At 38.4% G+C, this 16199-nt stretch overlaps 1 long non-coding RNA gene across 1 annotated transcript; it reads right to left on the bottom strand.

The window, feature by feature from the left end:
• Window positions 1-1751: 1751 nt before the first annotated feature.
• On the bottom strand, window positions 1752-14268 carry LOC133275631 (uncharacterized). The gene is made up of 3 exons (XR_009745640.1): window positions 14191-14268; window positions 5779-5836; window positions 1752-1861 (listed from the first exon to the last, which is right to left on the bottom strand). It is a non-coding gene; the product is annotated as an uncharacterized LOC133275631 (long non-coding RNA).
• Window positions 14269-16199: the final 1931 nt, after the last annotated feature.

The following is a 16199-nucleotide window of genomic DNA, read 5'->3' as shown; positions in this document are numbered from 1 at the left end:
ATTCAGGTACTTGAAATAATGTTGCCATGTAATGCAAAGCTATTAACTGCAGCCTAATATCTACCAGCCAGTGACGTGTGTTAGAAAATCAGAGAACTATCCCAAAGGGAAAACTCAAAACATGTAAATACAGTTTAGTGATTCAAATAATTATAATTGTTTTCAATAACATTCAAATGCAACATTCAGATTATGAATGTTAATTCTCTGTACCCACTCATCCATTGGATTTCAGTTATTATAAATCCCAGCTATGACAAGGTTCTTTGTATGGTTTAACAGTAAATGAACCATACGTGCCAGACTGACCTTTTGTCACATTCTATTTATGAACTGAAGACTAAAAATAGCCTCCAAAATCATTATATGCTGATACAAGACTGTCCACCTTCTTGGAATCAGAAAGATTTCCCACATTTTAATCCTGTGTATCATTAATATTGGGAGCTCTGCTATTAAAAGCTAAAGGCTATCTCTGGCACATTTTTGCAGAGCTTGTGGAAGTGACTTGGCTGGAGCTACTCTTCAATTTTGCTGGCTAAAATTGCAATACTGCAGTACCTTTAGCTCCTGCCAGCAACATCAGCCACATACATTTCTAACCGAGAGAGCCCATTTAGAACAAAAACCTGAATATGGTTTGGGTTCACTCGCCTGCTCACAGGCTTGACTTTGCCTCTGAGTGCTTCCTGTGATTGCTTCTTTCCCTGGGAGAAATCTGTGGTGCTCCCCAAGGATGCAAAAGGCCTGAGCTGCTGTATCCTGCAAATCAGTTATGATTCTCCTGGGTCTGGTGAGGCATAGATGGATAAATAATTAATGCACTGTCTTTTAAATCCAAACATATTTACAAGGGAGAGGGGTTTGCTGCTGGTGGTGTTGATTTTTTAGAGTTTGGTTGGCTGTTGTTTTTTTTTTTTTAATAATCAATACATGATTTAAATTCTATTTTCCCTTTCATTTTTACTGAGTGACAATCAGCAACTGTTACTAAACTATGAACATAACATAAATTAAGGCTACAGTACTTCCCTGTGAAGGTCTATAACCATCCAGGATCAAAACTACTCATTTATTTCTCAGCAAGTCTCAGACAAACATATGCACACATTAAACACTTCAGTGTCTCAGTATAGCCTCAGGAACTAATAGCAGGAACCAGCACATGCATATTATATCATTCTGAAGAAGTCCACAGGTTTTTAGTACAAGCACGTTAACAGAGGGCAGAGTTGTGTTTCACTCTTCCACTGACACACAGCACAAAAGCAAGCATACAGCTAGGCCAGTGATTTCAGGTTGCAAACTAGCTGTCTGTACCATTAAAATGTAGAAATACTTACTGTGACTGGTAGTACTTCACAGTACTACTGTTCAGATTTTTAAAACTATTTTAATGCTTCAATAATTTGCACAGTTTTGTGACCGAAGAGGAAGCCTCATGTAATTTACTGAGTCTCCAAGTAGAGTATTTTATGAAAATATTAACTTTCCTTTTTAAAGAAAGGAAAGTTTTCATGATGCTAGAGAAAATACTTAAAAGTAGCAAAATATGTGTCCCAAAGGTCCAAGCAAAAGAGAATTATGCATTTTAAGATTTTTTGATTTTAATCCAGTTGTAGACCTTAATCATAAACTTTGAACTCTTGGGATTGCCATTCCAACTCCAGTGCCTGCCTCTTATGGAAATGGGAAGCCTTTCCAGAGAGGCACAGAGACTGCTTCAGTACCAGGCCGTGACCTGAACAATTATTTTATGCTACTCATTGATACAATAGGGTGAAGCAAAAATGTTGTTTCCCATATTCCTAATTGGACAGGGCCTTTAAGTATGATGGTAAACATGGAAAACAGCAGCCCACTGAAGATAAGCAAATACACAATACATTACCACTTCATATACCTTTACTAGTACCTCCTCACATATACAGCATAGATTACTGTTCTTCTCTATCTTGCACTCTCACCTTTGATCTACCTGACCCTTGTTATCTTTTTCAGAACCTCCCTATGTGGGCCAAATGGGGAAAGAAAAAAAAAGACTGAAACCCAGAAGCTGTATAAATATGCTGACACCACTGGCCCTACATGTAAGGACCATCCATCATATTCATCGCCTCAGTAAAACTGCTGGTGTGGACAGAATGCAAATCCTGTTACTGCAGAAGAGGTATCTGAGCACCTGTGTGCATAGCAGCCATCTAGGGGTCATAATCAGAGGATAAGTAAGACCATTTCAAGTGTCATGCTGATTGTACTGTACCAAATTTGCTAATAAAACCCCTCCATGCCTGAAAGCCACAGAACCCAAGAAAATGTGATTGCAAGAGAAGCTATAGTGTGAGCTGATTTATAATAAGCGTGCAGTCATGAAGTGAAAATAGCAAGGCAAGAGTTAACACAAGACTGGATGAAGTCATTATGAGCCCTAAGCTCTATGTAAAATGATAAAATAAGGGCATCTAAATTCCACTGCAAATCCAATAGGCTGCATGCTGGAAGCAAAGAAATGAGATGAACAAGGGCTCATCTACATTAGAAAGTTTTACTGCTTTAATTAATCCAAAACCATAATTAAAACTGTGAAATCTTTCTAGTGTGGATGCAATTTTACTGGTTAAATGAACAAGCACTTGGAGCTTACTATGGTTCAGACATATCACCTACTACCTAACTGTACTGTACTCTGGCTTGTTTTAATATACCCAGTTTACTTCCACAGATGGTTCTGGGTACAAATGTAAACTTCATATAGAAGTATTTATCTTGTATATCTCCATGGATGCAGGACTAGACCAAGGAAGTGTTCTGGAGATGGCCACAATCAATCAGACTGGTCCACTAGTGACATGTGCTGTGTACTCCAATTCTTGAAGCGGTTGTCCTATGGTTCAAGAATTAAATTGTAGTCAAATCTCTCCCCAGTCCTACTCCAGGCCTATCAGCTGGGATAAAGTTTAGTTTCTTCAGAGTAGCCAGCATGGTTTTGTGCTGGAAGCAGAGCTGATAGCCCAGGGATGTTTTCATTACTGCTGAGCAGTGCTTATACAGCCTCTTCTAGTGGGCATAGGAAGTTAGCCTACCACTTGGCATTATTTCCACCTACAGATTAAGAACAATTAATCAATAAATAATTGATTGAAAATCACTGTATTAATCACCATCCACTATTCACTCTGAAATCAATGCAAGACTTAGCATGAAGTGGCACTACGGCTTGCCTTGATACAAGTACAAATGTGGCAAATCTCACTGTACATTTTAATCCACTAAGGAATCAAGACTACTCCAAAACTGAGTAGCCCAAGATGAAAGGAAATGCAGATCAGTGCTGAAATCATGCAAGTCCTTTTGGTGATCAAGAGGGAAAACACATTATTATTTACAATCTTCACAGCTGTGCTGAAGTTACGGTTATTGTAACTCAAGGGCCATTTCCTCTCACTCGACATGAACTTGTGCACTGAATTACTTTTAGGAGCAATGTGAATTAAGCATAAAGCTAACATAACTGGAATTTCAGTCATTATTTAGCTGCTTTTCCCCTCTGCCCCAGAGTCCGAAACCCAATGCACAAATTTGCAATAGCAGAATTGGCAATGCAATAATGGAAAAACTGGAAGAGTTTTAATAAATTATTCTGAAAGATATTAGACAGATGATAATTCCCAATTCTTTTGAACTCCATCAGAGAATTCTCATTTAATTTCCTGGGAATACACTTTGGCCCTAATCACTTACAAAATGGGATTAAACTTCTGGTTTCATAGTACACCTATGAAAATCTGTAGAATCATGTAACACAGCTTCACAAAGAAGGGAAAGCTGCCTATGTAGCTCTATGAAACAGTTCCTTAGATTGCCACCTTCAGCATGAGCCAGCTTATTCTGTCATTCATAAATTAAAACGCCTGAAGTCAGAAGCAATTTCTTGAACTTGCCTTCAATCTGTGGGCTTTCCACATTTAAAGGTTTTTTAGCATGCATTTAAAATTGAAGAGTGAGCATGAGCAGCTATCATTTCTGTAAGACCATAATAAAGGTCAAACATTTGTTAGATTGAGAGTGACATTAATACCTTCTGAATTCTTTTTAGAGAAGGTCCATCATAGTATCGTTTTCTTGGAGTGTAATAGGTCAGCTGTCAAATCTATCACCACGTCTGTCTCTATTTTCCTGCTTTCCAGGCAGGACCAAAGAATAGAAGGAAATCAAAGAAATACACATTTCAAAAGCACCGATTTGACAGCTTTAGTCCCACGTTCAAGTATGCAGTAACCCATTACCTAGGGGACTGCACAAACCGGTTGCATTCTTACATAACAACTGACTCGAGAAATCTGAATGACTTAACCCAAAAGACATGAAAGACTAGATTTTAGCTGACTTCTTAGTTAACAGAATTAAAGGATCACCTTCATGCTAGGCATGATATCCTGTCCTTAGATTCAACAGGCTGCAAAGAGTAGTTATGCTTTCAATTCCTGATCTGAAACAGCTGAGCACGACAGTATGAATAACAGGCAGAAACCTGGCTCCACTTCACCTTCTCACTTACTAATTAGAAAGAGGCAGTTGGAGCAGAGGGCAGGCACACCTTGCATACAACGGAATACTTGTATTAGACCTGACACTTACTATTTACATGATAAATACTCAGTGAATGCCGTGGCAGGGATCAGGTATCAGCTAAATCACCGTATACCATTCAAAAGCACAATCTATCCCTTCTCCCCTCTCCCAAGAGAGACCAATAGCTCACATAAATCAGTGTAACTCTTCATAGGAGACATATTACAGCTACTGTGATAGTCAGGCATCTCAAAGCACCATAATATTTGGTCAGTAAATTAGTATAGACTTTTAAAAAAATATTTACAATGACAGAAAAAAGCAATAAAATGAAATACAGTGAAAAGAAAGACATATTTTACCTAATGCAGTCACGCTTCTGGTTTTAAATGTCAATGAAAGCTAGCCAAGTTACTTGTGTTTTATGTATTTGTACATGTTGGTTTAAGAAGAACATAAAGTTATGTAAGTGGAAAATATATTATTTTAACTGCAAAAGGCAAGTCAAGTGAGGAAAAAAAGGAAAATGGAGAAAACTGTTCCTGTGTGGCTTGTCATTCAGAAGTAACTGCACCTCTTTTTAAACCAGGCCAAGACACAGAAAAGTTTATAAGAAGAAAATCCCTTCTTAAAAGGGGGGGGAGGGAAAGAGAAGAGGGAGAGAGAAGATGCCCCAAACATTGTAAGAAACAAGGACTAAAAATTTGATGCCAGTGTAGCCAGGGAAAACCAGGAATAATTTCCATGTCAAAAGAAACTTCTCCAGTTTTACACACATGCTAATTCAGTGAAGTCTGAGCCACTGACTTGAAAGCTAAAAAACAGAGTAGTGAACACAGGCAGGATTCACAGAAAAAAAACCAACCCATGTTGTCTGAACAGGGCTCTCTCTTCTATCAGGCTGTTTGATAAACAGAAGTATACCGCTCTGCCCCCAAATCATCATTGTTCTAATCACTTCAGTGGAACAATACTGATTTTTACCAAGTGAAACAGAGACAACCTTTTCTGTCTGACCTTCTGTCACAGAAGCAAACAAAGCTCCTTCCTCTGGATGGCCACATCCGAATCCAAATACAGGTACCAACTGTGGCATCGCAGACTCCACCATGAATACAGACATTTTTAGTAGCAAGTATTCAAAACTCCTGTACATAAAGTTATTTGACAAAATAAGAGATTACTGGTGAAATATACAGTACTCACCATCTCTTGGCAGCACCCAGATTCCAAAGTGTTGATAGTGATAAAGAACTTCCTAAAGCTGTGATAAAAAGAAAGTTTCTTATTAAGTGAATTTTGTTTGAGAAGGGAGGAACAGATGAAGTTTCTCTGTACTTTAGCCACTTCATAAAAAAGGATTCTCCCAAAACCAGGAGAATGCTGATCAGAGATCAGTTAAGCCATTTGAAGTGATTTATAGTCATGATTCACAGCAGGTACAGACGAATACATGATGACATAAATTGTAGGAATGAAGGAAAGCTTTAATTAAATGAAAGCTCTGAAGGTGAAGAGAAAAATATTTTCTGTATTATTTAAGTATAACCATGTAGGATTTTTTTAACCTGAGTAATTGCTTGTACTTGTCTACAATACATCTGTCCTGTGTGTTAAGCTTCCACAGGGATTTCACAACAGTTTCTACAAATTGAAGCAGCAAAATGGACATGATGGAAGCAGAGTAAAACTGATACAAGACTAATAATATGGCACAATTAAAGAGGGAGGACAGTCTTAGCAATACACGTCATTGCAGAAGTAGTTCCTTCTCTGAAGCACTCTCTTTGCTACTATCCACATGTAACCAGAGAATAGAAGTAAATATATAGCTGTTTTTTTCTGTTAGATGTAGTAGGTTGGGCATCCTCCAGGTTTTATCCAATGCTGTAAGGATACAAACCCTCTGTATCTTGTATCCATACTAATATTATGGATTTAGGAAGAGTTCTTCCTGGTTTTAGCTGCCTACTAAAAGACTGTAGAAGACTGCATCGTGCATTTCAAAATCCACTATTAATACCATATCAGCATTTTGCGTCCCTAGGGAGGTAGATGTTGTTGCAGGTCACCCACAAAGAATCTACTTTCCATAATGAGGAGAGGAACTCTGACATCTGTCAACAGAGTAAATTCTACTGTTTTGTAAATATTGATCAAACAATCATGGTTAATGATACAACTCTGTAAGTGAATTAGACAAATGTTCCCACATGGCTGTCAATTTAATTTCCCAGACTAAATTAGCTTCTTTTGTAAAGCAAAACCCTTTTAAGGAAGATAAATTGTTCAGTGACATCAATGTCCATTTCAATTACGGCTTTATTCTGGTAGAGAGTGTTCTGCATAATATACCTGCTGATCACCTGATTGTATTGTAAGAGTATACAGCAGGAGCCACATCACACTAACCTTGCACATTTATATCCCATGTCTATAAAATATGGAAAAGCTGATGTAAACAATACCCAAGCAAGTGAGAACCTTTTGGTAACCAACAGTCAGCTGAGATGGAATCACCTTTTTAGTTTAATTCACCCTAGCACAACCGTGGTTAAGAACAGTGCAAGAATGGGAAGCCAGAATACACCAAAGGAAACTTGCAAATATCTTAAAACCAACTGATTACCTCTTAGGAGTAACTCATGAATTGCTCTACAGATTGCTTCAGTGGAGACAAAACTGCCTGGGACTGAGCTCAAATGGCCCCTATAAAGCAAGAAGGGAGTGGTGGGGAAGGGATTAAATTGATCCCATTTAAAGAAACAGGAAATCCTTTCTCCCAAGCCTGCTCTCCATTCAGATCTGAAATACTGTTCACTGAAGCAGGGTAGCTGCTCCCCACTGACTTCAGTGGACTTTGGAAAGCCTGATACAGAATATAAATGCCTTTTTATTTCTGCATGTTAGCCTTTTTGGCAGTAATTCATTAGTTCTGAAAGACCTAAAAAAGGCTCCTGAAAATGAACCTTAACCAAAGGATCATTTATTTGCATACAGTTTATTTCAAAATGTTTATGCTAAAATAAACTTTTTTGTAAACATCACTAACTTTAAAACTTCATTTTGTGACAAAATGGCTATTAACTCTTTCTCCTAAGAGAATCTTTTACTTGATATGCTCTAGTTGCATCTTGTGGATGGAAGGAAAAAATCTGAGTAATTTCTTATTCAAAACTATGACTACACTGCCTTTTCCCCTCACAAGACAGGCAGTGGCTGCTTAAATGATCTGATCTTACACGAGGAAAGAGAAAGCTTTATCACTCTTCTGCAATGTGGGTACGTATATGGATTGCCCAACAGAAACAGCACAGCATGAATCTCAAAGCCCTGTTGTTACATTATGCAAAAGCAGTCAGTAAAAAGGAAGAGATTATAAAGGCAATTTGCATATTGCATTTAGAGCTTAATGAAGCTCCTTTCTTTGAAGAGGGGGTCAGCTTTTTTAGGATATTCAGGTGGCTAACTCAGTAGGAGCAAAACGCCGAAATGCCTTTGAATCTCCCTGATGGACCTCATTCAGACAATTTAATTTCAAGAACTGGGATGTTATTGGAACAATGAATTGAGTCCTATTTAGACTGTGAGAAAACTTTAATGTTTATTTTGTCTCTGACTGCTATGTTTCTTTCTGTATATTTAACCCCATCTTGAAAAGGCACAGTCTGAGGATCCATGTTAAGTGGAAGAGAGTTGTTGTATAAGCAGAGGAAACTGTGCTGAACAAAATCTTTTTAGAAAGTCACTTGGGGGCTGCAGCTACATCATAGACAAATGCTGCCTGGAATGTCTTTCATACCTTAAAATACTACAGCAGTGTCCAAGCCCAGAAAACACTCACCCCTTACAAATGCCACTGCTATCACAATTTGCATTAGGAAACCCACCCTTTCCCTAAAAAATCCACGCTATCTGACCTGATGAGCCTCTCTGCTCCATGAGTACTTAGCAACAGACCAGTTAAAGGCCTTGGACTACAACTTTATGCTGCTCCAGTGTTACATGCTCTGGGAAACTACTCCTGACTGTCCTGCCCTACAGGTGCCTCGTTCTAAGCTCTGTGTTATGTATATGCCAGTACATATCCTATCCCTTCCCCTCCCAGCCCACTGGTGACTGTAAATCCATTATAATGTTAAACAGAACCCAGCTACTCAGTTGGAGTGATCAAGACTTACTCTCTTAAAATCTGTTAACTGTTGTGTCTGAGCTGAGGTCATGCCATGTGTCAGTTGAGTCCATGGCTGCTCGTTTGCAGCTTGCTCTTGTGTCATTCCTGGGAAATCACATAATGGGCCTGCTGCTTTCACATTCTATTTACTGCAGGTACCTCCATCAAATTTGTAGTGCATTGTAAGAAAAATTTACCAGAAGTTATAAATCATCACTGTGAATAACTGACGGCAACCCTAGGGCTGGCCAGAAAATGGAACATCTCCTCTGCAGCTCATTCCAGCATTTATTTTCATTCTGAATCTAAATTAAAGTCAATGAATCAAAATGAATTGTACAAATGCATGTAAACATTTCCTCATAATAAACAGGATCCTATGAATCATTTAAGTGAAAGTATTTCCAGCAAAAGATTGATCTTTTTGTAACCAGTTGTTACCTGGGAAATAGGTAATGATGGGAATGCTGATTTATGATCACACAATCAGATCATGGGGGTTAGATGGATGAAACAGCTGCTTCTCCATGGTGCCAGTCTCAGAATTAATTATTTAAATGTAAAATTATGCACTGTAGAGCTTTTGCAAGGTTTATTTCTGAGGCCGTTACTGCAGAAACCCTCTCCTCCACTGCATGAATACATACATCACTCCACTCACAGTCCTCACACCTTGCAATTGATCGGTATTGCTCACTGACCATTTAAAGATTTGAGACATATGTTATCAATGAAGTTTTTCTTTATTATAATGCAGAAATTCAATTTTAGGCAACAATTTCATTTTCAATTTTTTAAACCTCCAATCTACCAAAATTCTTGGATGTATGGATTTGTTCATATTTTGAAAATAGTGAAACTGCTGTACCTTACTGATGGCGTTGCTAGAAGCTAATTTACTATTTAACGTGAGTGACGGATTATTTAACAGTTGGTATAAGGAGAAGAAAGGTTTGCTTCTAATACTGACTGGAGAATGTTCTCTTTTGGATGGCTGCTTTGGGTTCCATTTTTTTGTTTATTTTTTTTCCCCCTGGACTGGGTCAATATCTGCCTCATTAAGTATCTTCTGAGATGTGACCCATTTTTCGGAGTGCTCCTCTAAGACCCCTCAGAAAAGGGATGAAAGCAGTCCAGATTCTGGTTTTAGGCTATATGAATAATCTGAACAATCATCTGAACAGTTATCTCAGTAACCAGGAACAACTGAATCAAGTCTCACGGAATAAAGCCCATAGAAAAAAGAAAGGCAAAGCTCTGTCCAGACTCAACATTGAAGAGTGGGCATGAAAGAACACCTTTATGCATCTTACTATGTGTAGATACAGGCAACAGCTCTAGTCTTCTCTGATATAAAGTTGCCATAGCACTTTCATTCATCAGAGTACAACGAACACATGAGAAACATTGGCGTGACACTCACTACAGCACAACTTTGACCAAAGAAACATACTAATACTCTTAATGCTGAAGATTGAATGCTGCAACACAGCTAGCTTCTTTTTAATATCCTCAGTGAACAAAGGCTAAACAGCAAATTTAAAACAGAGCAATTTTCTTTTATCAATTGAATTGTCAAAACTTAATCAGGATAGTTGAAGAAATTGAAAAGCAAGATAACATCACTCATTTGTGAACACGGAAGGATACTTTGCGGTTTCCTTCCTTGAGGCCTCTTGCACTTACACCATGCATTTTATGCATGAATCATAGGTCTGAACTTATCCTAATTTTCCAACATCCATAAACTCATCACTAAAACAGATCATATATTGACATAAATTACAAGCCCATCAAGATCTTACAGAATGTATTTTGTGGGGGGTTTTTACCACTGACTTCATTGAACATAGAGATAGCCAGTCCTGAGTGCTTTTGCATGGCTGACATGGGTAAACATCACTTTCTAAATTCCACTGTGATATTTGCAAGTGAACTTACCTGCACTTTCAAGAATGAAACTACATGTCCTGAGACAGCTAGATAGATGTAGATATAAACAAGGAATCTGAGTCACTGAGAAATAGAAAAGACTAATCAATACCAAATAAAGTTTCTATTTGTGGGACAAGGAAACGCTGGTTTGAGATATGCAAAATGATGCAGTCATAAATTCTCAGGGTTGTTGTTTAGAATTTTAAGTTTAAAAGATTCAAGATCCAATTCAGTATCTTCTCTCTTTTTCTCTTTTCTAAAAGCTTATATTTCCTGCAACAATTTCAGTTATAGGCATTTGTCTCATTGTCATAAAATACAATTTTCCACGTACTTTCTCCCTTTTTTTGAGCAAACATTTTATTGTTGCAGTTCCAGGTTCAATTCCAGTGTAAATTCAAATAACATCACCTGGATGAATCAGCAGCAGCCAAATGAAGTAAGAATCTTCTACCAGACACTCCTTTCCCCAGAGACAATGTAATAACTGATGGTCTTCTCCGACTCCAGACATTTTAGTATCTGATTTAATTTGGGAAGATCTAGATGACTGTACAGACTTGATGCTTCACAAGTATGCTAAAACAAAGCTGGAAATCACTGCTCCCTGTAATTATTTTTCCTCAGATATATTAAAGTCGTATCTCTGAGACTTCAAAGGCCCCTTCTCAAAACTGAAACAATTTTAGTAACAGCTGCTGCATTTCCCACAGGCTACTCCTAAGCTTACTTGAATCAGTTTAAACTGCACAACTTCTGGGGTTTGCCTTAGCAACAGACATTAATTTCAGCAACGCTTTTGTGGTAATTAATACACAAAATTAAACACACAGCTATTAAATACTGTTCTGTGACTGGCTTTCTGGTTGTCCCTGAGCATGATGCTTATGGCTGTGGTTGTTTTATAAATGGCTCATGGAAAAGATATCACGATGTTAATGCTTCGTAGCGGCAGTTGCAACCGACAGGCATCTCAAACACCCAAATGTGTCTCATTTAATAACTTTAGCATTGATGGGACTGTAACATTTTCAGAATTTAGATATGGATCCAGATCACAGTTTCAAGGATGGCTTAAATTACTATAATGGATCAAATTAAAACTCCATGTCCAAACATGTGCAGCTCCTCAAACCCTGACTTAATGACCCATGACTAATTCAGCACATCATGGCAGAAGCATAAGGTCTGAATATTTATGAATATTCTGCAGAGACAGAGTTGTTATTTTGTTCTTTAAAACAGATGACTGCATATATTTTCACAGAAGCTACATGTGTAAAAGTAGAGTGACCGATAAGAACAATTCTGATTTTTCAAAAGCATAAGGAAAATTATGGAGAGGCTAAGCTATGATATTAAAAACAAACTTCATATAATTGGTGTTGTGATTAATGAAAAAATTAGTACTGGTTTGGAGTACAGCATTTTTCATAAGATGTGAATGGTGAAGAAAGGGCAGGGCCAAGGTCAAAGAAAATACGGCCTCTAACATCTTACTTGAGCTCTGTCTAAGGTAGAAATCATGTATAAGACATTTTAATTTTGTTTCACTGCTTCAGTAGAAGGCAAAAGAAAATAAAGCTGGGAGGAAATTTACCTGAATCCTTTTCTATGGATCTGTTCAAGAAGAATCAGAAAAACAGCAAAAAACCACAACAGATGCAGCAGAATGACAGATCTCACCTTAAGTAAGCTATAGCAGAAAGGAAACCCAAATATGCCTCATAGAAAATCCATCTGGGTTGAGTATGTTGTGTCTGCATAAAGGCTACTCAAGGAGGAGAATTTAAAACAGAACACAGAAATAAAGTAAAATGTCTCCTGACAACTTAGTCTACCAAAATTGTTCAAGTCTCGAGATACTTGCTCACCATGCACAACAAAACCCACTAGGATCCTGGGATTTAGGAGTGGGGAACAGACTGACCAGAATGACTGGCTCTGCCGCTGAACAAGGGAAGCAACAACAATTACGAATTCATAGCTGGATTTTTTTGGTGTGGTAAAATGTATTTGATTGACTTAGTGAAAGAGCACCTGCTGCACTTGCCTCTAAGAAATATCAGAAATGCCATCACAATCATTAAGAAAAGTTCAAGAACAAATGACATATCACTTTATAGCAACAGCTGTTTTGGGGAGGAGTTGAGGGAGTGATGGAGGTGCAAAATCAAGAGAGCTGCATTGTGTATATGCAATAAATTTCTGCTTGCAAAAGCAATTTATACAGTCACTGGGAAAGCTAGAGCAGCAACAAATGTCACGGCATAAAATATCACTTCAAGGTGATACTACAGGATTTGCAAATTCAGTCTTCAGAAAATCTCCATGTTCTAGAGCCTAATTCTTTCAAAACTAAGTCCTGAAAATGTGACTTTTCTGGGGTGTCTCCTCCACGTCAGCCCTGTTTGGCAGGTGTTTGGAAATACCCATCCCATTCCATATCCCTTCAAACAAAACCAATGACAGTAATCCCAGGGGAGGCAACTGGCCATAGATTTTGGCAGATTTCCCAAATGAACAAGGATGAGATTATCAGAGACATCCACAAATTCACAGATTGACATCCCATTAAAAATGAAATGCATCTTTACAGGTCCTCTGCTTTATAGGACACTACAACACTGTTCCCAGCAGTTCCATGCTTGCCCATTGGCAACACTGTGGCATGAACAGGGCGTTAGGATAGGCAGCTCAACAGTACGGATTTAAATTCTCAATGAAATGGCCACTTGAGCCTGAATTTCATGATTTTCACATCCCACAAAACACTGTAAAAGGCAACAGCAGTGAAAGAAAGCATAATGAAGTAAAAAAGAAAGCATAACTAAGAAAGGATCCCAACTTCAGTGGTCTATGCTTACAATTCCCTGCCTGTGCAGCACTGCACATATGCTCTGGCTTCTTCATAGATACAGTCAGCTCAGTAAAAGTTTCCATGTTATCTATCTATTGATTAAACCGAAGCACATCTCTTTAGCTAAGATATACTCTTGGTACACTCTTATCCAGTAAAAACACATAGAAATGTGCCTAAAAATTTCCCCACTGCTACTCTGGGTGACTCCCACCAATTCAGGGAATAAAAAATGGCAGCAGCTCATGGGTCCCACTCTCTCAACCGCAGCATCTCAGCACATGGAAAATGCATTTGACGTTGGCTGAAGTGCAAAACAAGCCTGCAATCTAGTATGCCTACATATTGGTCATTAATAATCTTAACAAATGAAACAAAACAATGCATGCTGCCTATCCCATGGCTTTAACCAGGAGTAAAGTTACATACTTTAACCTACTGAATAAGGCAAGCTTGTACTGCACAATTTCTCAGTTTTGCAAATTTAGTAAGATAGAAATTACTTCCTTAACAAGCCCACAAGCTTTCCAGTGCAAGATTACACCTTATTTTCCAGTGCTCAAAATCACACAAGCATCAGGATTTCTTAATTGTGATTGGAAAACACAGACTTGTTTTTCTTACTAACATCATGGCCAAGCTTTCTTACCTTTACTGTGAATTCACTCTTCCATTTTCCAGAGATTTTCTAAATGGAGTAAGTTCCAATATCCTGCAAAATAAAAAAACAAAACAACAACCTAATTTTAATAGTTTTAAACAATTTATCTCACTAACTGTACTTTCTGCCCTATGGTGCAGTGCCAAACCTTCATGCCTGCTCCCACAGTAGAGACCTCTAGTCCTTGAGAAAGGGCTCAGCAGCCCAGATGTCTCAGAAACTTATTTCCACAAAAGGAAGACTTTCTACTTCAGTTCAAAAAGAAATAAAATGCAAACTCTTTGCTGCAAGCTTCTTTATCTCACCTGTGCAGGCTGCAGCGTGAGGTCAGAGTGATTCCTCACCAGAGGCAGGATTTGGTTGTCGGTGTTTAAGAGGACATGAACATTTTGTTCATATAGAACAAAAGACCATATAGACAGATTGATCCCAACTAAAAAACTGAACTTTGTTTCATTCATTTTAATCTGTTTTTTTTAAGTTGAAATATCTTCAGAGCGCAGGAAAAGCACATGTAAATTCAGCTTAGTTGAAGCAGCCCTTTTCATTCTCTGCCTGGAGTATTTGGGCACGTCAGGACTTTTCCTTATTCAACAAATGATGGGACTGAGGAGCTCCCCACACTCTTTCAGGCTTCACCCCATCCAAGACAGCAGTGACCTGTGACCTTTGACCCCCCTGCAGTTGACTATTGCCTCAGTGAGGGTCTTGAAGGCTGTGTGCCAGGACCCTCACAGGAAAGACCCAGGTTAGGATGAGCCTGTGCTGCATTTAGAGCAATGGGCTCATCTGTATGTAGAGATTCTAGCTGACAATTTTGTTTTAATTTTAAGAAGACTGTTCTGTTTTTCTTTTGAAAGTTTCTTGTACAAAGATAATGTTCTACATCCACCTATGAAAACACTGACAGATTCATTATCTCAGGAGAATCTTTAATGTGTGTGCCTTAAAAGAGTATCTAAACTATCTCCTTTTCATCTAGTTTTGAAATGCTAAAATGAGGTGGCCTATTTTTCTTGAGGTTGAAATAACGTGTGCATCTTACCTCACACAACATAAGGAAGAGAAGCAAATGTTAGGAAGAGCATAGCTCCTAAAAATCCTGAGCACATCATTCACAGCAATTCTCTTGAGCTTTTGAGAGCTGAAAACACAGGGCTGACAAGGAACGTTGCACTTCCAAAACAAGAGCATTCATCAGCAGGTGTATTCTTTCCCTACAGCTGTTATGAGAAAATTCATTTTGCATTCCATGTTTTTCCCATTCATTTTGCACCTGGGCAGTAAATTTCAAAAGTATATTCTCTTCTCGCTCATCTCTTCCCCCAAAAGGTGGTGTACCCATTTGTGGTGCAAACAGGAGAGCAGACCTCCCACTGCCTCTTGGATATGCATGAGACTTTTTTCTCCTACAGTTCTGGAAGCTTGTTCCACCTAGAAAGAGAGCGATGGGGCCATCAGCCTCTCAGCTGCCGGATAATCCTCAGAGCACCATTAGCTGCAATGTCACTTCTCTGCCTTCAGTGAGATGTCACAGTAATGAAAAATGGAAAAAACAGTGTTCTGCAACTGCAGAGGAAAGGGTAAGGGAGGAGATCTTAAAACAGGAGTCAGTTCTGGAAACTCCTGCAATTACTGTCAGCTCACCTGCCAGGGTAATTAAGAGTCTGCAGTGTTGTCTGCTGTTTAATGCCACAACATGTGCCCAAATGTAAATAAACACGTGAAAAGTAATTCAGCCTATGATTTTTCTCATAGCATTTTATGAATGAAAAATAAGCAAGTTGTTAGGAATTAAGCCAATCATTGAAACTGAGGAAATTTGGACAAAACTCCTAGTGTTGTTAGTTTTGCAATAAACTTAGTCTGGCACTGAACAAGGCACCTAAGTGCTCTGTGCCTCATTTTCTTATAAATTGGAACAGCACACCAACATACATCCTCTTTGCACATCTTGCCAGTGTGAGACATAAACTGTTCCGACTGTGAGCTACTTC

The sequence above is a fragment of the Pezoporus flaviventris genome, unplaced genomic scaffold, assembly GCF_033815535.1.
Source record: "Pezoporus flaviventris isolate CSIRO_AGI_PZ_B2104156 unplaced genomic scaffold, CSIRO_AGI_Pfla_v1 ptg000041l, whole genome shotgun sequence".
Classification (NCBI taxonomy): Eukaryota; Metazoa; Chordata; class Aves; order Psittaciformes; family Psittacidae; genus Pezoporus; species Pezoporus flaviventris.
Note: the sequence above shows the minus strand (reverse complement) of the source record. Positions and strands in the feature narration are given on the sequence as shown.